We start from the raw sequence: 25,520 nt of genomic DNA, 5'->3' as shown, positions 1-25,520 counted from the left end.
TGAATCCATGCTGACTGTTCCTGATCACTTTCCTCTCCTCTAAGTGCTTCAGGATTGATTCTTTGAGGACCTGCTCCATGATTTTTCCAGGGACTGAGGTGAGGCTGACTGGCCTGTAGTTCCCAGGATCCTCCTTCTTCCCTTTTTTAAAGATGGGCACTACATTAGCCTTTTTCCAGTCATCCGGGACTTCCCCCGTTCGCCACGAGTTTTCAAAGATAATGGCCAAGGGCTCTGCAATCACAGCCGCCAATTCCCTCAGCACTCTCGGATGCAATTCGTCCGGCCCCATGGACTTGTGCACGTCCAGCTTTTCTAAATAGTCCCTAACCACCTCTATCTCTACAGAGGGCTGGCCATCTCTTCCCCATTTTGTGATGCCCAGCACAGCAGTCTGGGAGCTGACCTTGTTAGTGAAAACAGAGGCAAAAAAAGCATTGAGTACATTAGCTTTTTCCACATCCTCTGTCACTAGCTTGCCTCCCTCATTCAGTAAGGGGCCCACACTTTCCTTGGCTTTCTTCTTGTTGCCAACATACCTGAAGAAACCCTTCTTGTTACTCTTGACATCTCTTGCTAGCTGCAGCTCCAGGTGCGATTTGGCCCTCCTGATATCTTTCCTACATGCCCGAGCAATATTTTTATACTCTTCCCTGGTCATATGTCCAACCTTCCACTTCTTGTAAGCTTCTTTTTATGTTTAAGATCCGCTAAGATTTCACCATTAAGCCAAGCTGGTCGCCTGCCATATTTACTATTCTTTCGACTCATCGGGATGGTTTGTCCCTGTAACCTCAACAGGGATTCCTTGAAATACAGCCAGCTCTCCTGGACTCCCTTCCCTTTCATGTTAGTCCCCAGGGGATCCTGGCCATCTGTTCCCTGAGGGAGTCAAAGTCTGCTTTCCTGAAGTCCAGGGTCCGTATCCTGCTGCTTACCTTTCTTCCCTGCGTCAGGATCCTGAACTCAACCAACTCATGGTCACTGCCTCCCAGATTCCCATCCACTTTTGCTTCCCCCACTAATTCTACCCGGTTTGTGAGCAGCAGGTCAAGAAAAGCGCTCCCCCTAGTTGGCTCCCCTAGCACTTGCACCAGGAAATTGTCCCCTACGCTTTCCAAAAACTTCCTGGATTGTCTATGCACCGCTGTATTGCTCTCCCCAGCAGATATCAGGAAAATTAAAGTCACCCATGAGAATCAGGGCATGCGATCTAGTAGCTTCCGTGAGTTGCCGGAAGAAAGCCTCATCCACCTCATCCCCCTGGTCCGGTGGTCTATAGCAGACTCCCACCATGACATCACTCTTGTTGCACACACTTCTAAACTTAATCCAGAGACACTCAGGTTTTTCCACAGTTTCGTACCGGAGCTCTGAGCAGTCATACTGCTCCCTTACATACAGTGCTACTCCCCCACCTTTTCTGCCCTGCCTGTCCTTCCTGAACAGTTTATAACCATCCATGACTGTACTCCAGTCATGTGAGTTATCCACCAAGTCTCTGTTTTTCCAATCACGTCATAATTCCTTGACATCACCAGGACCTCCAGTTCTCCCTGCTTGTTTCCAAGGCTTTGTGCATTTGTATATAAGCACTTGAGATAACCTGTTGATCGCCCCTCATTCCCAGTATGAGGCAGGAGCCCTCCCCTCACAGACATTCCTGCCTGTGCTTCCTCCCGGTATCCCGCTTTCCCCCTTACCTCAGGGCTTTGGTCTCCTTCCCCCGGTGAACCTAGTTTAAAGCCCTCCTCACTAGGTTAGCCAGCCTGCTGGCAAAGATGTTCTTCCCTCTCTTCGTAAGATGGAGCCCGTCTCTGCCCAGCACTCCTCCTTCATGGAACACCATCCCATGGTCAAAGAATCCAAAGCCTTCTCTCCGACACCACCTGCGTAGCCATTCGTTGACCTCCACGATTCGACGGTCCCTACCCAGGCCTTTTCCTTCCACGGGGAGGATGGACGAGAACACCACTTGCGCCTCCAACTCCTTTATCCTTCTTCCCAGAGCCACGTAGTCCGCAGTGATCCGCTCAAGGTCATTCTTGGCAGTATCATTGGTGCCCACGTGGAGAAGCAGGAAGGGGTAGCGATCCGAGGGCTTGATGAGTCTCGGTAGTCTCTCCGTCACGTCACGAATCTTAGCCCCTGGCAAGCAGCAGACTTCTCGGTTTTCCCGGTCAGGGCGGCAGATAGATGACTCAGTCCCCCGGAGGAGAGAGTCCCCGACCACCACCACCCGCCTTCTCCTCTTGGGAGTGGTGGTCGTGGAACCCCCAACCTCAGGACATCGCATCTCATGCCTCCCAACCAGCGGAGTCTCCTTCTGCTTTCTCCCCCCAGACATATCATCTGGTCCACTCTCCGCATTGGTACCTGTGGAGAGAACATGAAAGCGGTTAGTTACCTGTGTCTGTGTTACTGGAACCCGGACATTCCGCTTACCTCTTCTGGAGGTCACATGTTGCCAAGCTTCTTCACTGGCCTCTTGGCTCCTCTGTGCAACCTGCTCTATATCTTTAGAGCTTTGTGCCCCTAGAAGGCTATCCTGAGTTTGGTCCAGAAAATCCTCAGTCTCTCGTATACAACGCAGGGTCGTTACCTGTTGGCACCTTAGTACTTAGTACTAACTTAGTACTTAGTACTTAGTACTTGTGGCACTTTAGAGACTAACAAATTTATTTGAGCATAAGCTTTCGTGAGCTACAGCTCACTTCATCGGATGCATTTGGTGGAAAATACAGAGCGGAGATTTATATACACACACACACACACACACACACACACACACACACACACACACACACACACACACACACACACACACACACACACACAGAGAGAGAACATGAAACAATGGGTTTTATAAAACACACTATAAGGAGAGAGATGTAGAAGCCCTCTAAACCAACATCCCACAGAAAGATGGACTACAAGCTGTCAGGAACAGTATCCCCGATAATGTCAAGGCAAACCTGGCGGCTGAATTTTGTGACTTTGTCCTCACCCATAACTATTTCACATTTGGGGACAATGTATATCTACAAATCAGCAGCACTGCTATGGGTACCCGCATGGCCCCACAGTATGCCAACATTTTATGGCTGATTTAGAACAACTCTTCCTCAGCTCTCGTCCCCTAATGCCCCTACTCTACTTGCGCTACGTTGATGACATCTTCATCATCTGGACCCATGGAAAAGAAGCCCTTGAGGAATTCCACCATGATTTCAACAATTTCCATCCCACCATCAACCTCAGCCTGGACCAGTCCACACAAGAGATCCACTTCCTGGACACTATGGTGCTAATAAGCGATGGTCACATAAACACCACCCTATATCGGAACCTACTGACCGCTATTCGTACCTACATGCCTCTAGCTTTCATCCAGATCATACCACACGATCCATTGTCTACAGCCAAGTTCTACGATATAACCGCATTTGCTCCAACCCCTCAGACAGAGACAAACACCTACAAGATCTCTATCATGCATTCCTACAACTACAATACCCACCTGCTGAAGTGAAGAAACAGATTGACAGAGCCAGAAGAGTACCCAGAAGTCACCTACTACAGGACAGGCCCAACAAAGAAAATAACAGAACGCCACTAGCCATCACCTTCAGCCCCCAACTAAAACCTCTCCAACGCATCATCAAGGATCTACAACCCATCCTGAAGGACGACCCATTACTCTCACAGATCTTGGGAGACAGGCTAGTCCTTGCTTATAGACAGCCCCCCAGTCTGAAGCAAATACTCACCAGCAACCACACATCAGAACCACTAACCCAGGAACCTATCCTTGCAACAAAGCCCGTTGCCAACTCTGTCCACATATCTATTCAGGGGACACCATCATAGGGCCTAATCACATCAGCCACACTATCAGAGGCTCGTTCACCTGCGCATCTACCAATGTGATATATGCCATCATGTGCCAGCAATGCCCCTCTGCCATGTACATTGGCCAAACTGGACAGTCTCTACGTAAAAGAATAAATGGACCCAAATCGGACGTCAAGAATTATAACGTTCAAAAACCAATTGGAGAACACTTCAGTCTCTCTGGTCACTCGATTACAGACCTGAGGGTGGCTATCTTTCAACAAAAAAAAGCTTCAAAAACAGACTCCAACGAGAGACTGCTGAATTGGAATTAATTTGCAAACTGGATATTATTAACTTAAGCTTGAATAGAGACTGGGAATGGATGAGTCATTACACAAAGTAAAACTATTTCTCCCCCCACCCCACCCCCCCTACTGTTCCTCAGATGTTCTTGTTAACTGCTGGAAATAGCCTACCTTGCTTGTCACCATGAAAGGTTTTCCTCCCTCCCCCCCACCCCTGCTGCTGGTGATGGCTCATCTTAAGTGATCACTCTCCTTATAGTGAGTATGATAAAACCCATTGTTTCATGTTCTCTGTGTGTATATAAATCTGCGCTCTGTATTTTCCACCAAATGCATCCGATGAAGTGAGCTGTAGCTCACGAATAAATAAATAATAAATAAATAAATAATAAATGCTCAAATAAATTTGTTTAGTCTCTAAGGTGCCACAAGTACTCCTTTTCTATTTTCAAATTAGTGGTTCTTCAAACTTCAAAGCATCCTAAAAGCTGTATGGGTGACCACATCTTGCTTCACAGGGCAGATGGTCTTTTTCTCATTTGATCAAAGAACACTGACTGTGTTGGTACTCCATGTACATTATTCAGCTATTGAATTATTGGAGATAGTTTCATAACTGTGTGTGTTCCATAATAGTAACAATTAGGCACTATCCACTTGTATCAGGATGAACTTTTTAACTACATATGATGGGATGAGAGTTAAGGTTGGGTGTTGGTTTTTTTTTTTTTTTTTTTTTTTTTTTTAACTTTTCCCAAAAATATTGTTTGTGTGTTTTGTCTGAAGGAATTGTATGAATTATCTACTGTTAGTAAACTGGTCTCTAAGGAACTTGTATGGACTTTAAATGATCAAGGACTGTGAATATCTTTAACACATTGGTGGCATATTTGTATGCCTCTATGATCTGTTTTAAGAGTTGATCTTAATCAACTATTTGCCTATTTTTTGTTTCATTGTTCTATTTCTTCTGTTAGACACGTTTTTATATGAATTCTGCTCTATTCCTTGGCATTGTGGAAACCATTGTTTTTGTTAATGTCATTTAAGGAAGTGATTTTTCACATAACATACGTTCTATACTTAAAGTTTCACCTGCCGAGAGTAAGGATATGTACTATGTAAAACAAGAAGTTAACAGCAACAGGTAAATCTTGAACATTTCTTTGGTGCCCTTTGTCTCTGGACATTAGCTAAGGTCTTGTCTACACTGCCGGGGTAAGTCAACCTAAGTTATGCTATGTGAATAACATGGCTGGAGCAGATGTAGATTAGGTTGATTTACCGAGGAGTCTTCACTGTACTGTGTTGATGGGAGATGCTCTCCGGTCGACTTACCTTACTTTTCTCGGTGAGCTGGAGTAACAGAATCGACCAGAGAGCACTCTGCTGTCGATTTATTGGGTCTTCACTAGACCCGTTAAATCGACACCCATTGCATTGATTACAGCAGTGTTGACCTGGTAGCGAAGACAAGCCCTAAGTGCAGTCTTACACTGGGTTGGGAATCTCAACTCCTCAGTAGCCCTCTTTGTTTCACCAAGGACTAAGCCATATTATGGGAAAACTGACCTAAGAAATATAGCATTGCAAGCAGTGGGCCATATTGTGCCATTAGTTTTTTACTGTTGGGAGTCATGCTTTAAAATCAATAGTACAATATGAGCGAGGAGAGAAGCGGGAGGAAATAATGAAACTTCTAATTTCACCACAGATCATTGCAAAATGTATTTTTAAAGTTTCAAGCAGCTGTGCTGAGAAATGCTTAATAACAGTTCTACTCTTTATGGAAATATTCCAAACCAAGCAAAACTACAGTGGTTGGGCAGAGTTAATCAATTGGTAGCCTGTGGAAATTTTAAGAGCGGTTAAACTATTACAGTTATGTGTATGAGAACAGGAATTATCACAATAAAACTTATAAATCCACTTTTTTATGTTAAAGTATTAAAATATTGTACTCTGTGTCTTCTGGATAGTTAAATTTATTGACAGGCTATAAAGCTGCTTCAAGATCTCTTTTCTAGGTATCATCTGTACAAATAAATTGCTTTAAAAATCTGATTATGCTAAGTATAGGGCCTCACTTAATTCTTCCGCCAGGTGTAAAATAACACTGTTAGCTGGTGGTAACCAAGTCACAAAATGCAAGTCCATGGAGTTAAATTGTTCTTCCCACTCCCTCCTATTTCTGGATTAGATCCTCCCATTTTATCCATCTTCCCTGCAGTTACTTAACTATCTTGAACTCAGGGAAGTTGTAAGGCAATTCCTTGTAAAACTATTTTTCTGGCCTATTTTTCCTTCTCAGTCTCTCAACTGCTGTAGACCCAAAGGATGTTGATGACACTGAATGCATTGTGGCAGTCTCTCCAGTTTCTTACACCACGTCCATCCCCCTATTTATATTGTACCCATCCCTTTGCTTTCAAACAGGAAAGAATCTTTCATTATGTACATTTACTAATTGGTGTGGGCCTAGTTACTTGGGGATGCACAACAAAGCAGTTCATGAGATGATAGAATTGCTCAGCCCCACTTAGGATAATTGTCCCTTTATCACCTTGGCCAAAAGAAGGGAGGTAGTGGCAACACTCGACTGGTACTTTCCTCATATTTAATTTGGGTTTCTGCACTTGCCAGTCTTACTAGAGGTAGTTTCTCCCAGACATGCCCATTTAGACTAGGATTCTCCAATTCATTTCTGTCCTAGCTCTCAAGATGAAGAATTTTACAGCAGAACAATTGAGACTCCTTAAAGCACAGTAACCTTGGAAGTTTCTGCAAACCCCATTATTATGTTTTAGCAATTTTTAAGCAGATTGAGGTGCATATCTAGGGTGACCAGATGTCCCAATTTTATAGGGACAGTCCTGATTTTGAGGTCTTTTTCTTATATAGGTTCCTATTACCACCCCCCCCCCGGTCCCGATTTTTCACATTTGCTGTCTGGTCACCGTATGCATATCCAAGAAGAAGCCAGAGTAGAACAAACCCCATGTCTTCTCAAGATCAAAGCCCACATCATAAGGGTCATGTCTTCTGACAGACTTCTAACTATTCTCTCCCTGGTAAAGAACTATCACAGCTATTCTGCAGCCCTTGTTCACCTTTACTATGCACTACAGAATCCATGTGTTCATATCAACTGATGCAGTATTTGGACACTGAGACCCTGATTTCCTCTAACTTGCTCCCTGCGTAATCACTTACAACTGCATATGGTGGGTATGACATACTACCATTCTCATTTTATAACATATGAGTGGACATATAACACATTTTATAACATATAACATATTTTCTATTCCACCCTTCTCCCCTGCTTTCATTGGTTTATCACGGTAAGGCTATAGCTGCTGAAGTAGTCCTTTTCTTTTCTCTTCTCCTTGGTCTGCAATGGTGTAAAAATTCCCCATAAAGTAGATAAAGAATAATTTTGTCATTGCCTCATTGTCTTCTCCTTCATTCTCCTTTCCCCCAGTCAAAAATGAGAAGGCACATACTGACCTCAAATTCTGGCAAACAAATGAAATAATAAATAGAGACATTAGAACCTGATGCACAGTAAAATATTTGCTCAGGATATTTGCAGTGAACACCTTTTGTATCTACATCATCCTTGTGCAAATAGTTCCTGGAACTTGTGAATTTTCTTTTCTTAAGTTACCACTGAAGTGTGGGATGGGTTTTGCTAACCTGACACCATTGTTAACAGGATTACTTCAGTTATCCTTTCTCTTTCTGCACATTTAGTGGAAAAGAGCAAAAGTAAAATGAATCTCTTAGGAATGCTTCTTCAGCTTTGTTTCAGAAGGATGGATAGCTATGAAAGCTGGATAGACTGTAGAAATGCTGTCAAATTTAATTTGTCATGTATTTACAAAGAACAGATGTTGTTCCAATTTAAAGATTCATTAAAATTTGATTATCATTTTTAGAGGTATAAACCTATGATTTTAAACATTGACAACTAGCTATTTTCTAAACCTTGGTTGATGGAGAATCATCTCCAACTCCCTCTTATTCCTCTCTCTTCCTCCACACATTGTTTCCACTGTCTGTTAAGGCGTTGTATTAGCATAGCAGGTTAATTGGAAGATTTGTCTGCTTGCTTAGTGTTGAAGAATAAGTACAAGTACCTTGTGATATGCCAAAATTCCTCAATTCAGCAAAAATGGTTGGCTTCTTTCCTGTGTGCTGTTTGTTCAAATTATTAACATTTTCAGCTTCAGTCTTTTTCAGTTGGCACAACAAAACGTGTTTTATTTTATGCTGATAACATGATGGAGAAAAATGTTCTGTGATGAAGTTGCCATTTATCATGTAATCTGTGTTCATGTAATCATGGGAACTGTAGAAGGAAGCTGCCACTGAACCAGGTTCTCTGATGTAGCTGAACTGCATATTCCAACTGGGAGTATGTCGTCTGGCTCACATTTGTTATTTCTTTGGAAGTGTCATGCTTAATGCAAAGAACTAGGAGTTGAGGGCAATGGTTTTGTCAAACACTTGCCCATGTCTTCGAGCTTTCGTAAATATCAGTATTATTGGACATGTCTGCACAGCATGACAAAGTAAAATAATGTTTGTGCTTAGGTCTGATCATTTAGTAGTTGTCTTCTTCCTACCCCCATTCCTTCAATCCATGGCTTTAGTGCTTGGAAGAAAAACTGCAGCAGTTGGTACAAGCCTAAGTGAAATTCTGCTTCTCTTCTGCAATTGATTGGCATACCCACCAGTTTGGGTATTGGGTATTGAACATAGCATTCACGTCATGTAACAGGGCCCCAAAACTTGCGTACTCTACTTGGCTTTTAAAGTAAAGAAATTCCCCTGCAATGTTTGTAATGCAAATTTTGCAGCACTAAGAACCTGAAAGTGACTGTCAAAAGTAATAATTTTTCAGCAACCAAACTGAAATAAATACAAATAATGAATGAAGAACATAATAGATTTTTAAGATTTTTTACTTTAATAATCTAAGATTGTGATAGTAATTTAGGTGAGTTTAGGGTTTATCTACATAGTAAATTGACCAGCAAAACTAGGAGTCTGTCATTCAGATATGCTAAGAATGTTTTCAGCCAGTCACCTGCAGGAGTCAGAAAGGGATTTTCTCATAGCCCCTCCTTCCCCAAGTGTATTCAATTTTTAAAAAAATCTTTCTCTGAAGCATCAGGGATGGCCATGGCTAGAGATTGGACATTAGGGCCCAGGGCTTTGAAGGAGGGCCAGGGCTCTAAGGGAGAACCAAGTGTGCTGACCTAAGTTCCCTTTCAGCTGTGTGGCCGTGCAGTTGCCTGTTAAACCCTGTGCAGAGGCTCAGGGCTATGGTGGGGAGAGGCGCCCCTCCCCACCGGTGCCAGCGCGGAGCTGCTGTGGTGGGGAGAAGGCTCTGGGGGAGAGTCCTCTCTCTCCACCGCAGCCCCTGGCAGCCCTCACCTGCCCCGACGCCCCCCCCACCTTCTACCCTAGCCCTGAGCCCCCTCCCACACTCCAAAACCCTTGGTCCCACCCCCACCACATGAATTTTGTTATGTTCACCCATATGAAGGTGATGTGTCACACATCATCTCCATACTGGTGCACATAACAAAATTCGTTCTGCACATGGACGTAAAAAATTAAAGGGAACACTGGTGCTGACTGGCATGGTTCTTGTTCACATGCTCAGATCTAACTGCTATATATGGGGTCGGGAAGGAATTCCCCCCCAGGTTAGATTGGATATATATTTTTTTTTGCCTGCCTTTGCAGCTTATGGGTATAGGTCCCTTTCCAGGATTGTCTGGGTATATCTCACTGAATCATTTTCCTGCCTTTGCAGGGATCTCAGGCACTGGTGCATCTCAATCTCCCCCTGTTCTCTGCATGTGGTGCATAATAGTGTATCTCCTGTTAGCTGTAGTAGTTGGTCTAATTTTGGTTGTTGAGCTTAGCCTGCAGGTGCTGAGTGATGATGATGATGATATACAGGAGGTCAGACTAGATGATCTGGTGATCCTTTCTGTCCTTAAACTCTGTGGCTCTGTGACTGTAAGAACTAAGATCTGGTTGGTTTTCATTTTAGAGAGTGGAGGCTTATGTAGACGCAGAGACCCAAAGAAAATGTTAATGTTCATAGATAATGCCAGCAACTTTGTTTATTACTTTGTCTTTAAAAACAACAACAACAAAACCAGTACTCTGGCATCTGACTTTCAACTGGATTTTGGTTTGCATAGTAACAGTTTCTACTTCTGATGCACATGTGTCAAAATGTAACAGTTCAGTCACTTTAGTAGCCAGCTGACTGTCAACTCTCATGAAAGGTTTTTTGGGGAAAAAATGCGAGTAGCTCCAGTTTCTCAACTTTCAAACCTTCTGTCAGATTTTGTGACTTTTTTTTCTTTCAGGTGTACACCTCTGACCCTTCCTGTTAACTTCTTCTCTCTTCAAACTTCTCCAAGATTGTGACGGGTTATCTACAAACTTCTTTGAAGATAAAATCACTGTCTGCCATGTGCAATATCATGTTATGCTCTGAATTGAGTTTTTTCACCATTTCATTAAGGTTGGCCAGGAATGCAAAGTCAAGCAGAACTTGTACTATTTCTTACTTATTCAAAATATTTCAGGGAATATTGGAAAAGAAATGTCTGCAAAACTTCTTTCTGAGCCATTTCACTGTGCAGAATTGGATCTATGTAGGCTGCATCAAGTTCATCAAGGGGACGTTGAAATGGGTGACACTTATTGTCAGAAGATGACTCGGAAGTAGGTAGTCTGTCAGCAATACTTCCAGTTTATCTATCATTTACCAGAAGTAAAATCCTAAGCAGACTTTTTCTAGATAGAATAGTGGCTACAGAAAGCATATTTAGCTAACCACAGCAAATACGCAAGATGCTACCGACAGAGTTTCTGTCCCACATAATTCTTGCTTGTCTCCAAGTACAAAGTATTGGAGTAATCTATCCCAAAAGCTTTCTATATATACAAAGATATCTCCATCTCGCTCAAAATCTGTATGGTGGAATTGATTAAAACTTCCAATGGATACCAAGATATGGGTGCTGATGTCATTTATTAGAAAAATATGAAATAGTCAGAAAATGGAAATCTGACACACCTAGAGTGTTCAGAATGGCTGAAAGAATTGTCACAGTGAATAGTGAAAGCTACTGTTTCTCAATTTATTACTCATGTAGCAGAAATAAATTTGGTGTCTTCTGTATACATTAATCTATGCATGCATCATCTGTGATATCACTGCATTCTGAGTCTCTGTCCCCTCTTACCCTCAGAAATTGGGTGGTGAAGAGTGGTGAATGTAGTTGCAGAGCGTGCTTCGCTCCCTCCCCAGACCTGGGGGCTGCTGTTGGGTTCTTGGCCCTCCTCTTCAGCATCAGAAACCTGCGTTCTGCTCCCTGCTTCTCCTCAGTACATTCAGTGCCCATAGATTTTGTTGGCACAGACACAGCAGGAGATGTATTGCTGCTAGCATCATTGGCTTGGGGAGGATGAACTGAAGATATACTTTACAAGACCTCCTGATCGAACAGTGTATAATGATCTATTGGCTGGAGACCCATTTTAAGAAATAAGCCCAAGGGAGCAATATTGTAGTCTAACTTTAATCCTAAACTCTGTTATTTCTTGACTTGTTTTAACTTCCATGCTGTTTTCTTTGCGTCAGGGCTGGGATGTAGGTGGCTATGCCTAGTGGTTAGTATAGAGTGGAGGGCTGGGTCCCCACATCAGCTGGGGTTCTGAACCAGGAGCTGAGGTCAGGAACCAAGAGTCAGGTACCAGGAATCAGGTCAAATCAAGAGGTCAGGATCAGGAGACAGGACCAGGTAGAACTGGCTGAACAGTCCAAAGCAGGGTGGAACCCAGTTGTATGGTGACTCGCTGTTCCTTCTTCTGGCTTACGTAGTGGGAGCGGGCCAATCAGAAACTCTAGTGTTCCACCAATTGGAGCCTTATGTCTGAGCTGGACTACAAGGAATCCCCGTTCAAGCTGATGCCAGTAGGTTGCTGGGTTAGAGAATTGGAATGTGATGACCCCCAGTATTCCTGTCGACCTGTGGGTCATGATGCTTTGGACACTCTCTTGTACTGCAAGACTACCAGGCCATCCCCGTTTAACAGCTTGTTATTCATTGTGTTGTTAGTTAGTATGAGCTGAGTTAGTTCCTGTTGAGCAGCAGTGATTACCATTCAGGGTCATTAGGCAAATCATTTACTGTAAGACACCTCACTAAAGTCGCAACCCTGACTTACTGCGTTCCACTTAAGCAGAGAATACTGTGAACGCATTTGTTCATAACAATTTGTAAGTTGCTTCTGATGTGTACTGCCTTGGCCAAAGTAATGCACTGCACAACAACAGAGGGAGGAGAATTTGTTGGATACTGGGGCAAACCTCTATCCTTTATTTTATTGCTTTAAAGAGTCAGAGGCTCTTTAGTGTCCTATACACTTAATGGCATTTAAGGTCTTGTCCGAAAAAAATCTATAGGAACAGCCTGACTTCAATTCTGGGCCAGATAATGGAGTGGCTGCTTTGGGACTCAATAAGAATTAAAAGAGAATTAAAATTGTAATTAATGCCAATCAACATAGGTTTATGGAAAATAGATCCTGTCAAACTTGGTATCAGGTTTTTTTTGAGATTGCAAGTCTGCTTTGATAAAGATAATAGTGTTTGATTCGTTAGACTAAGACTTCTGTAAGGCGTCTGACTTGGTACTGCATGACATTTTGAGTAAAAAAACAAAACACAAACAAAACCTAGAGATATATAAAACATGAAGCGGATTAAAAGCTGGTTAACTGATAGATCTCAAAATGTAAACAGGGAATCGCCATCAGACAGGTGTTTCTAGTGAGACCCTGTACGGATTCGTTCTTATCTTGATCCAACACAGTTCAACGTTTTTATCAGTAACCTGGAAGAAAACAAAACCTTCACTGATAAAGTTTTCAGACACACAAATTGTGGGAGTGGTAAATAATGAACAGGACAGGTCATTGGTAGAGAACTATCTAGATCACTTGATGATAAGCTGGAGACAAGCAAACAGTGCTGGACAAAATGCAAAATTTTTATTGCCACTGACTGGCAGATGTAGGAAGAAATCTAGGAAGCTTTCCAGCCCTGTCATGCTTTCTCTTGGCTGTATGGACTTGTAGCATCACCCCGTGATGAGCTGCCAAAATCTTAACAACTGATTCCCTCCTTACCCCACGAGGGGGTCATTGCCCCCCCTGCCCCCCAGGACAACTGATTCCCTCCTTACCCCACGAGGGGGTCATTGCCCATCCCCTCCATCCAACCCCCCCACGTTCTTTGACGCGCTCCCCCCCGGACCCCCTGCTCCATCCAACCCCCTCCCCATCCCCTGACTGCCCCCAGAACCGGGCAAGAGGGTCTCATGGGCCACCATAGTGGGTGCCCACCTCTAAGAGCCAGAGGCACCTGCCGGGGGGCAAGGTGGGGAGTCCCGGTGGTGCTTACCTAGGGCAGATCTCAGGAAGCATCCGGCAGGTCCCTCTGGCCTCCTAGGGGTGGGGGAGCGTAACTGGGGGGGAGCAGGGGGAGCAGCTGCTACCCCCCCCAATCATATCAAAAGTGGTGCCTTAAGTGCTGACTCCCTGGGTGCTCCTGGGCTGGAGCACCCAGGGGAAAATTGGTGGGCGCAGAGCACCCACCGGCAGCTCCCCGCCCAGCGCCGCGGCCCGGCCCCAGCTCACTTCCGCTCTGCCTCCGCCTTCTCCCCTGAACGTACCGCCCTGCTTTGCTTCTCCGCGCGCCCCCGGCTTCACGTGAATCAGCTATTCGGCGGGAAGCCGGGGAGGGCTGAGCAGAAGGCCGCGGCTTCCCGCTTAGGTCGAGGGTGGCGGAGGTGAGCTGGGGCTGGGAGCGGTTCCCCTGCGCAACCCCCCCCCCCCAGGTTACCTGCTGCGGTGTGGGTGGCCCTCCTCGCCCTCCCTCCCCACCCAGCCGAGCTCACCTCTGCTCTGCCTCCCTGGGCCTGAGCGGCAAGCCACCGCTTTCTTCTCAGCCTGCCCCAGCTTTCCGCGCGAACAGCTGATTCGCGGAAAGCCTGGGGGGGTGGTGGAGAAGCAGAGCGGGGCGGTGCATTCAGGGGAGGAGGCGGAGCGGAGGTGAGCCGGGGCGGGGGCTGGGGGTGGAGCGGGGAGTTGCCGGTGGGTGCTCTGCACCCACCAAATTTTCCCCTTAGTGGTCCAGGGCTGGAGCACCAGTGGAGTAGGTGCCTAAGGCGCCACTTTGGACCGGTTAAATTTGGAAGCCCTTTTAGAACCAGTTGTCCCTCGCGGAACAGCCGGTTCTAAAAGGGCTTCTAAATTTAACAACCGGTTCTAGCAAACTGGTGCGAACCGGCTCCAGCTCACCACTGCCATCACCTTCTCTTCCCACTTTTAGAAGTCCCTGCAGGTTCAACTCAACATTTTGGTTGCAACTAAGTAAATGTGCAAAAAAACATACCACATGTGTGTTTAAAATCGCCACTTAAAATTCTCACACACACTATGCTGTGCTTTCACAAATTTATAACTTTCATATTTAAAAATATTTTTGTAAACCACTCGTCATTGACCATGTGCTTGTGAAGTGGGGTGGGAAAGTCAATTTGAAAATTCAGCTGTTAAGACAATTCCTCTGTTGGAGCTGAATATTTTCTTTAATAGTTTATTGATGATTTTGGAAGTTGTGAGTGTATGTAAATAGGTTTGTAATAGACATTTGCAATATGGGCAATGGCTTCTATTATTTTAAGCAGTACCTGAATCTTTTGAGCAAAGACACTTTCTCACTTTTATTTTGGAGAATAACAACTAACAGACTGAAAGAATGGTACAGGTAGGTATTCTGATCATGCTATTCTACTAAACTAACAGCCTTTTCAGGATTTCACCTTGGCTCTGTAAGTGAAGTTGACCTATTTAGTTTAATCCTTGTATTCAGAGCTAATTAAATTCTTTAATTACATTTTAAGGTTAACTTAAGTCCAAAACCTCTTCTGGGATCAAGTCTAGAAATTGGGTGTCTTAAAGTTTCGATTTTGAAAAGTTAGATTACCTCTCTTTGTTCAGAATGGTAGTATACTCCTCAAACACGTTGTGTTAACTGTTTTACTTGAGGCAGCAATGGATATAAAATATTGATGAAAGGTAATGGTCAAATGCATTGCCTTAGCATTTATAGCAAGCAAATATCGAGGGGAAAATTGATATCCATTGTGCCTGCAAGGGCTGGGGGGGGGGGAGGGAGGGAGATACCAGTGAAAAGGAGGACACTCAGGCCTAGGAATAGTAAACTACGCTTTATTGAAGGAAGGAAGAACTTATGCTCCAATCTGCGCGTGGAGCCCCTAGGACACGCGGAGGGGCTGCAGGGGACTCTGGCTATTCGGGACAGCTGACCAGGCAGGACTCTGCCGGGGGGGAGTCCTCTGCGGCTCTATCTTCTCCGCGCTTATCTAGGGGTTAAATGGGGTCAACAGCTGGCTAGAGTCTTGTATGTACAATTTATGCTTATTACATAAACTGACTAGTTTACAGGCAAAAATATGCTGGAGCTAGGCTACAATGTCTTTTGGCAGAATCTGTCGGACAAAGTTCATTGAAACTGCCTGCATCCTCTGCTTACATCCAGTCACATACTCAGTCTACCACCTCGCCAATCTTCCGCAACTTGCCCCTACATCCATAAAGCAGCAGAAGCTATTCTTATGAATAGTCATGTTTTACAATGACACTACCCTTGACTGAAGTTGATTTTAAGTACTGTCTCATAGCTCTTGGTGATTTCAGCAACAGTTAGTTACTCAACACTTCCATAGCATGCACCATAACTTAATAGAGAGGCTGTCTTCCTGACACAATCCTGTTTATGCCTGAGTACTATCCTAGTGAATACAGCAGTCTCATACATTGAAAAGTAATAGCGAAAAGCTTATACTCAAATAAATTTGTTAGTTTCTAAGGTGCCACAAATATGCCTTTCCTTTGTACATTAATTTGTAACTGTGTTTAATATGAGTGTTTTCCCCTTGCTGGCAAATAAATGAATTACACTTTCTCCTTTTGTCATTTCATTTTCCCCTCCCAATGTTTATGTCCTCTTGCTTCTCTGAGCATGCTTCTTGCCTCCTTTTCTGCCGCTCTCCTGAGCATCTGGTCCTTTTCCTCATCTTGCACAGCATTTTGAGTTGCGATGATTCCACTGGACATTCCTTTCCAACTGGGGACTAACAAATTCATTTGGGCATAAGCTTTCGTGGGCTAGAACCCTAGCCCACGAAAGCTTATGCCCAAGTAAATTTGTTAGTCTCTAAGATGCCACAAGGACTCCTCATTGTTTTTGCTGATACAGACTAACATGGCTACCACTCTGAAATCCTTTCCAACTGGCAGCTCCAGTTCTACTATTTAATTCTGTTCCCTGTAGGTCAGGTTTCCTTAACCTCTCCTATGTAGCAGGAGCCCTAATGAAGACATTGGCTGTATCCTCTTGCTTCCACAATCCACTAAAAAGTAACTGCAAGCAAGGACAAGACAACTCCATGTGATATGTCAGCTCTACTGAGACTGCCAGCAAACTTTGCGAGTGGCTCACTGTTTGACTTCCTTTGGGCTTCACTCAGACAGATCTGCTTGATCATAAGTAAAAAAGAAAAGGAGTACTTGTGGCACCTTAGAGACTAAAATTTATTTGAGCATAAGCTTTCGTGAACTACAGCTCACTTCCTCGGATGCATTCGGTGGAAACTACAGTAGGGAAATTTATATACACACACAGAGAACCTGAAACAATGGGTTTTATCATACACACTGTAAGGAGAGTGATCACTTAAGCCATCACCAGCAGCAGGGGGGGAAAGGAGGAAAACCTTTCATGGTGACAAGCAAGGTAGGCTAATTCCAGCAGTTAACAAGAATATCAGAGGAACAGTGGGGGGTGGGGTGGGAGGGAGAAATACCATGGGGAAATAGTTTTACTTTGTGTTATGACTCATCCATTCCCAGTCTCTATTCAAGCCTAAGTTAATTGTATCCAGTTTGCAAATTAATTCCAATTCAACAGTCTCTCCTTGGAGTCGGTTTTTGAAGCTTTTTTGTTGAAGGATAGCCACTCTTAGGTCTGTGATCGAGTGACCAGAGAGATTGAAGTGTTCTCCAACTGGTTTTTGAATGTTATAATTCTTGACGTCTGATTTGTGTCCATTCATTCTTTTACGTAGAGACTGTCCAGTTTGGCCAATGTACATGGCAGAGGGGCATTGCTGGCACATGATGGCATATATCACATTGGTAGATGCGCAGGTGAACGAGCCTCTGATAGTGTGGCTGATGTGATTAGGCCCTATGATGGTATCCCCTGAATAGATATGTGGACAGAGTTGGCAACGGGCTTTGTTGCAAGGATAGGTTCCTGGGTTAGTGGTTCTGTTGTGTGGTGTGTGGTTGCTGGTGAGTATTTGCTTCAGATTGGGGGCTGTCTGTAAGCAAGGACTGGTCTGTCTCCCAAGATCTGTGAGAGTGATGGGTCGTCCTTCAGGATAGGTTGTAGATCCTTGATGATGCGTTGGAGAGGTTTTAGTTGGGGGCTGAAGGTGATGGCTAGTGGCGTTCTGTTGTTTTCTTTGTTGGGCCTGTCCTGTAGTAGGTGACTTCTGGGTACTCTTCTGGCTCTGTCAATCTGTTTCTTCACTTCAGCAGGTGAGTATTGTAGTTGTAGGAATGCATGATAGAGATCTTGTAGGTGTTTGTCTCTGTCTGAGGGGTTGGAGCAAATGCGGTTATATCGTAGCGCTTGGCTAAGGTTGATGGTGGGATGGAAATTGTTGAAATCATGGTGGAATTTCTCAAGAGCTTCTTTCCATGGGTCCAGATGATGAAGATGTCATCAATGTAGCGCAAGTAGAGTAGGGGCATTAGGGGACGAGAGAGAAGTCACCTACTACAGGACAGGCCCAACAAAGAAAACAACAGAACCACTAACCCAGGAACCTATCCTTGCAACAAAGCCCGTTGCCAACTCTGTCCACATATCTATTCAGGGGATACCATCATAGGGCCTAATCACATCAGCCACACTATCAGAGGCTCGTTCACCTGCGCATCTACCAATGTGATATATGCCATCATGTGCCAGCAATGCCCCTCTGCCATGTACATTGGCCAAACTGGGACAGTCTCTACGTAAAAGAATGAATGGACACAAATCAGACGTCAAGAATTATAACATTCAAAAACCAGTTGGAGAACACTTCAATCTCTCTGGTCACTCGATCACAGACCTAAGAGTGGCTATACTTCAACAAAAAAGCTTCAAAAACAGACTCCACGAGAGACTGCTGAATTGGAATTAATTTGCAAACTGGATACAATTAACTTAGGCTTGAATAGAGACTGGGAATGGATGAGTCATTACACAAAGTAAAACTTATTCCCCATGGTATTTCTCCCTCCCACCCCACCCCCCACTGTTCCTCTGATATTCTTGTTAACTGCTGGAAATAGCCTACCTTGCTTGTCACCATGAAAGGTTTTCCTCCTTTCCCCCCCCTGCTGCTGGTGATGGCTTATCTTAAGTGATCACTCTCTTGATGAAGTGAGCTGTAGCTCACGAAAGCTTATGCTCTAATAAATTTGTTAGTCCTCTAAGGTGCCACCGGTACTCCTTTTCTTTTTGCGAATCTCCTTACAGTGTGTATGATAAACCCATTGTTTCATGTTCTCTGTGTGTGGGTGTATATAAATCTCTCCTTCTGTTTTTTTTCCACCAAATGCATCCGATGAAGTGAGCTGTAGCTCACGAAAGCTTATGCTCTAATAAATTTGTTAGTCCTCTAAGGGTGCCACAAGTACTCCTTTTCTTTTCTCCTTACAGTGTGTATGATAAAACCTATTGTTTCCTGGTGTGTGTGTGTGTGTGTGTGTGGTGTGTGTGGTGTGTAAAATTGTGTGTAAGTACTCCTTTTTTTTGCGAATACAGACTAACACGGCTGCTACTCTGAAACTTGTGTGTTTCAGTTTGGTCTACGTTCTGGAGTGTAAATTCTGTAATATCCATAAAACTGTAATATGGCTAGAGTGAAAATCTGCAGGGGGGAAAGCAATTTCTCAATACCTCCAAGATTATCATTACAGTAATATGAATGAGATTAATTGCTTAAAGCAAAAAGTCAGTCAGGACATTTGGGTTCTTCTCCCAGCTCTGTCACAATTTTGTGTGACCTTGAGCAAAACATTTAACTTCTTTCTAGCAGGAGTGCATTCATTGAGGGGGAGAAGAGGATGGCTCATCTTCCTCTGAGCCATCTAGCTTGGCTGCTGCTACTGGAGGCAGGATACTCAAATGTGAAAGACCAAATGGCCTGATCCCATATGGCTCAAGTATGTGCCTCAAGCCTGATCAGGAGGGGAGCAAGTCTTTTATCCCTTCAGTTCTTGGCTGGTACTATCAACTCTTCAGAGACTACCTGTGACTGATGATAAAACCAAGGGCTTACATTTTCAAAATGTCCAGTGATTTTTTGGGTTGCCTATCTTGAGACCTCTAAAAGGGCCTTTCAGCAGGAAGGTGCACAGCACTATCTGAAAAATGCAGGCACCTTTTAAGGTATCATGTTTGTCACCAAACATTTAGGCCACCAAAATTGCTAATCACTTTAGAAAAGTTATGCCTAGACTATAAAAATATGGACCATACCATAAGCAGAGCTCCCATAACTCCTGATGAACTAGCATCTCTATGAAATCCATTAGGGACATAGATTGGAAATCTGAATTTTTACCAGAGGAAGAGGCTCATACATGGTGATGGGTGGCAGTACAAAACTATTAAATATGAGAGCTTTGTAAACACTTTATGGATTGGCATCTGAATCCAGGCATATTGCATGATGTGAAATGCTGTTTCCACCAAGCTGTTTCTGGCTTTCAGGGTAGAACACATTTCTGCATGTGATAAGAGTTAAGCACCTAGTAACAAGCCTTTAATGAACCTATAGCTATTTCATTTACAAAATGAGATGCTTCTCAGCTGTGGGTGAAAATCAGACAGCTGAGTAGATTTTAATTGGGCTCTGATTACTCAGATTGCTGGCACCTGGTAGTATTTTGTACTGTTGCTGAAGAGAGCAGTTCCAAAGACAATAACTAGCCATGTACCCAACTATTTCAATTTCTGAAATTGGAACCATAGCATTTTTATATGTTGTAATAGTGAGATGAAGCAGATTTTCCAAAGACAATTTGAGGAAAAGACATTAGTAAGTTTGCGGGAGGTAGGAGCTAAAACAGTGAGGTTTTATTTTTTCTTTAGAATTCTATCTTACTAGCAGTATTGCCTACCCCACATATTAAAAAATTGAGTGGGTTGCAAGATAATCATTTTTTAAATTTTTTTTTTTTTGGTGGCTCTTATTTACCTTCTGGTTCTTGGGCATTTATGGTCCACATTTTCAACCTTTCTGCAACCATGAGGGCTAATTTCTTTTTAAGTGAAAGCTGATTGTCAATCATATACATTCAAGAGGTGGGGCTTTTAAATAAAAGCCAGATATGATGAGACAATAAAATCATGAGAGTTGTCAACAACTTGGAGGTGCTTTCAGTAGGTATGTGAACAGGGAGCTATTTTTTCCAAGCAGATCCTGCATTTCCCCCCTCTATCAGCCCCTCTGCCCACCTTGAAACACTACATGAGAGATTCTCTCCCTTCCAACTTCAATGGAGAATTGCTTCCATTCACTTGTGTATGTTGCTCCTGTAAAGTATACTTCACTAACTGGATCAGCAGAACCATGACAAAAGATCACAGTGTACTTTCTCTTCCTCCTTCTGTAGCGTTGCGCATCATATGTTGGTAGCTGAAAGTTAGTTTCATGAGGTTGAGGATTGGCCAGCAGAAGCAAATAGGGATCCAGGAGGAAAAGGAGATGGAAACCAACACACAAACCAGAAAGGGGAGAGATGAAAAGATAACAGCAAATTGCTTACTTTTAGGATTGAAATTATATTTCTCTGGCTAACAGTCTGATTGCTTGTGGCTCTTGGGAGTGAGTGAGTGAGTTGCTAGTCAGAAACTGAAACTCAACGCAGGCTCCCGTTTTGTTTAATTATCCTTCTTTCCTGCTCCACTTCAATGTATTTCAGATAATACTACCTGTCTGCATCCCTCTGCCTCAGACATCCATGAAATAAAGCCTAGGTCAATATACAGTAATTCGTTCATTGTATAGGCAAGTGGTGAAGATATTCTTTTGGGCGGAGTGGACCTGAGTAAAACTGTCAGGCCCCTCTTTCTGGTGTGCACGCATGAGGGGGTATCACTGTTTCTATCCTGGCCTGGTGCAGAATATGGCTCCTGTCCTATAGGACTGGGCCCAGCTCCCCACTTCAGCGTCTTGGCTCTTGCTGCTCATAGATTTGTTGTGATGGGCTCTTCCGAATGAGGTGGAAGAGGTAACCATCTGACCACACCTTGTCTCTCTATCTGTTGTTGTACCAACTTCTAAAGCTTTTCAGTCTTAGCCAGGTCTACACCAAAACCCCCGTGAGCGGACATAGTTAAGATGACCTAACCCCCCAGTATAGATAGTGCTTGAATGCCTTTATGACTGGAGTTACAGAGTTTAGTTGTGCACTATGCAACGATACACCAAACAAAAAGGTGCTGTGAAAAGGGTGCAGGCTGGCAGTGCGGGGGGGAAGAAGGCAACTAGGCAGGACAGCAGTAAGACTTCACATATTGCTGGCTCACTGCAGACTTATTCAAAGTAGCCTTTAGTTTACCTTGAGTAAAATTCCCTACAAAGGGAGCCAACTTTAATTAAAAACAAACAAAACCCCCACCCCTCTGAATTCTAGTTGCAATTTAAATTAGGTGCAGGATTTTAACCCAGCCATCAAATTGCACAATTGCCACTGCTAACAAATAGTTCAGGGTAAGGCTATGTTGACACTACAGCCTGTGTGGATAAAATTCATGTCACTCAAGGATGTGAATATTCCACTCTCTTGAGTGACATAAGTTATACTGATATAAGCGCTTATGTGCACAACACTATGTCGAAAGGAGAGCTGCTCCTGCTGACACAGTTTCTGCTGCTCCAGGCAGTGTTTGTTTTTTGTTTTGTTTTTTTTAATGTGGGCAGGAGAGATTTCTCCCATCGATATAGAGCGTCTTCATAGATGTGCTGCACCACAGTCGCTGTATCAGTACATCTGTGATGCTGCAGTGCTGTACATATTGACGTGGCCTAATTTTAAATTTTAATTCCTGTGTTGTTTGTGTAGAGCTGGTTGGAAAATTTGTTTAAAAGTGAAAATTTTAAAAGCCTTGTATTCATTTACAAAAATGATTAATTTGTGTGACTGAAAATTTGTATAGTATTTTTAAAGATTTTTTTCCTTTTCAAAAGCACATTTTAAAATTTCAAAATAGCTATTCAAAAATAAATTTGATTTTGAAGAAAAAAACCCCATTGGTTGACTGACCTGACCAATCCAAATTGGTGGTACATTATGACGAACAGAGTACATTTTAAAATTGAAAAATTTCAAAAAAAATCCAAGAAGTTTTTTTTTGGGAGAAAAAGGGCCTGGTCCTGCAGACTTGAATACATGGATGAATAACACTAACCTCATCTGGATTACTGACATGCATAAAGTTTAGCACTTGTATAATGGTTTGCACATCGGGGCCTAGACTGTTATGTAGAAGGGTGGGGAGGGAGGGGCAGTTGTTACTTCAACTAAGTTTTGACTTGCTTTGCTTATGAGCTTGAAACTAGGCAAACAAGGGTTAACCATTGTCTTTGTCTCGGATGACTGGATGAATAAAGAGCTGGGTTGAGTCATTTAAATAATATTCAATAGAACTAAGAGATTCTTCACTAATTCCTCCTGCAAATTCAGAGGTCCTGGCCTTTTCTTTTTGAGTCTTATGTTAAATATTCTAGATATAGTAGAGATAGAGAGGCTGATTGTGGGGGCGGGGAACGGGCATTTCATTAACTTACAAATGAACTTGGATACAGAATCTGTTTGAAAATCAATTAAGTTTAAATTCAAAGGAAAGGAGTGACGCTGAATTGGACTAAGACTCTTTATTCTCTCTAGGTACTAAATAAGCAAGCCCTAGTCTACACTACAGAGCTAGGTTGACATAAGGCAGTTTACATCAACCTAATTCACACTAAAAGTATTCCTACTGATGTAACTCGCCCACTACACCAACTTAATAACTGCACGTATGCGAGAAGCCTAGTGTTTAAGGTGATGTAAGTAGGTCATCGCAGTGTCGGTGTAGACACTGCGTTGCTTGCATCGACTGTTGCTGCCTTTCAAAAGCCTTCCCACAATGTCCCATACTAACAGTTAAATTGGTGCAAGCTTTCCTGGAAAGGGTGCAGACAATTGACACAAGGAGTGTAGTGCAGACATGCAAAGGTGATTTAATTACTGTGGTGGCTATATGTCGACTTAATTTTGAAGTGTAGACATACCCTAAGCAGGGATAGGCAAACTTTTGGCCTGAGGGCCACAACTGGGTATGGAAATTGTATGGTGGGCCATGAATGCTCACAAAATTGGGGGTTGAGGTGTGGGAGGGGGTGAGGGCTCTGGCTGGGGGGTGTGGGCTCTGAGGTGGGGCCAGAAATGAGGAGTTCAGGATGTGAGAGGGGGTTCTGGGCTGGGGCAGGTAGTTGGGGTGGGGGGGAGGTGAGAGTTCTGGGGTGATACTGAGGATGAGGGATTGGGGGTGCAGGACGGTGCTCCGGGCTGGGACTAAGGGGTTTGGAGGGTGGGAGGGGGATCGGGGTGGTACAGGGGTTTGGAGCACAGGAGGGGGTCAAGGATGCAGGTTCTGGGGGTGCTTACCACAAGCAGCTCCCAGAAGAAGCAGCACCATGTCCCCCCTCCAGCTCCTATGTGGAGGCACAGCCAGCCGGCTCTGCATGCTGCCCTGTCCGCAGGCACCACCCCTGCAGCTCCCATTGGCTGTGGTTCCTGGCCAGTGGGAACTGTGGGGGCGGTGCTTGAGGTGGGGGCAGTGTGCGGAGCCTCCTGGCTGCCCCTATGCATAGGAGCAGGAGAGGGGACATGCTGTTGCTTCTGGGAGCTGCACAGAGTGGGGCAAGCCTGCAACCCTGCTCCTGGCTAGAGTGAGGCAAGCCCCGGACCTCCCTCCCCGGCAGGAGCTCAAGGAACAGATTAAAATGCCTGGAGGGCCAGATGTGCCGTAGTTTGCCCACCCCTGCCCTAAAGGCTGGTATCAAGGGAGTGGATCCCAAGGGGGAATTAAGTTTAAACTAACTGAAGGAGCCAAACAGAAGGTCATCTAATTTATTTGGAAGTCTCCAGAGAAAACAGGGCTGGGGTCAGTGACCGAAAGAGGGTGAAGAGTCCAATCTGTGTGGTGACAGAGGCACTCTTCCTCATAACTAGCTGCCATATAGTTTCTTAAGACGTAGTGGAGTCACTCCAGTGATGAGTTAATTGGAGTTACAACTTGAGAATTGCTCCTGAGTTGATTCCTGTTTACATAGAAACACTCTTAACTACCTTGTGGAGGTGCTTTTAACTCTACTTGTTCGCCCAAGAGAGAGTATAAGCTAGCTATATCTTGAGTGACCTCTACCTGTAAGACAAGTGAACGTGATTCATCTGTTACTAACACGACTACTCTGTAATGAGGACATGTCTGCATAGGCACTGAATCCCTGGAGCACCCACAGAAAAAAAAATAGTTGATGCTTAGCACCCACCATCAGCCAGCACCTCCAGTCCACTGGTGGCACTGCCGATTAACTCCTCCCTCTCTCTCCCTTCCAGTGCCTCCCACCTGCTGCAATCAGCTGTCCTGTAATGTGCTGGGGGGAGGAGGCAGAACTGTGCGGGGAGAGATGGGGTGGAATTGGGGCTTGGGAAAAGGGGTGGGATGGGCCGGCTGTGGCGGAGGGAGTGTGGGAAGAGGTGGGGCAGAGGTGAGGAATTGGGGGAAGGGATCGGGTGGGGGTGGGTCCTGGGGTGGAGCGGGTGGTTGAGCACCCTAGGGCCTGGATGAAACCAGTGCTGGTGCGTGTCCGCATGCTGCTAGTCCTTCAATGCCTTCCCACAATTCTCTCTCTGCGCTCCAAAAGGAGAGACGTGGTTTTGCACAATTCACTGGTAAAGAATTCATAGAACAGTTTGGATTACTGCAGCACTGAGAACCATGAGATATGCTACACATGAGTGAGTTACAGCACCAGTACAGACACTGGAAGTCTTTTGCAGTGTGGCCGCTCTTACTCGAGCAAGGCTAACTTGAGAGGAGAAACTTGTCTGTAGGTAAATTTTGAGTTAACT

The 25,520-nt window shown here is 44.2% G+C and overlaps 1 protein-coding gene across 3 annotated transcripts in view; it reads left to right on the top strand.

Moving 5' to 3' along the window:
* Positions 1-25,520, top strand: part of STXBP6 (syntaxin binding protein 6) — a 232,836-nt gene that overhangs the window by 32,606 nt on the left and 174,710 nt on the right. The gene's annotated exons all lie outside the window — the stretch shown is intronic.

Source organism: Dermochelys coriacea, chromosome 6, assembly GCF_009764565.3.
Source record: "Dermochelys coriacea isolate rDerCor1 chromosome 6, rDerCor1.pri.v4, whole genome shotgun sequence".
Taxonomy (NCBI): Eukaryota; Metazoa; Chordata; order Testudines; family Dermochelyidae; genus Dermochelys; species Dermochelys coriacea.
This window is presented reverse-complemented; position numbering and strand designations above follow the sequence as displayed.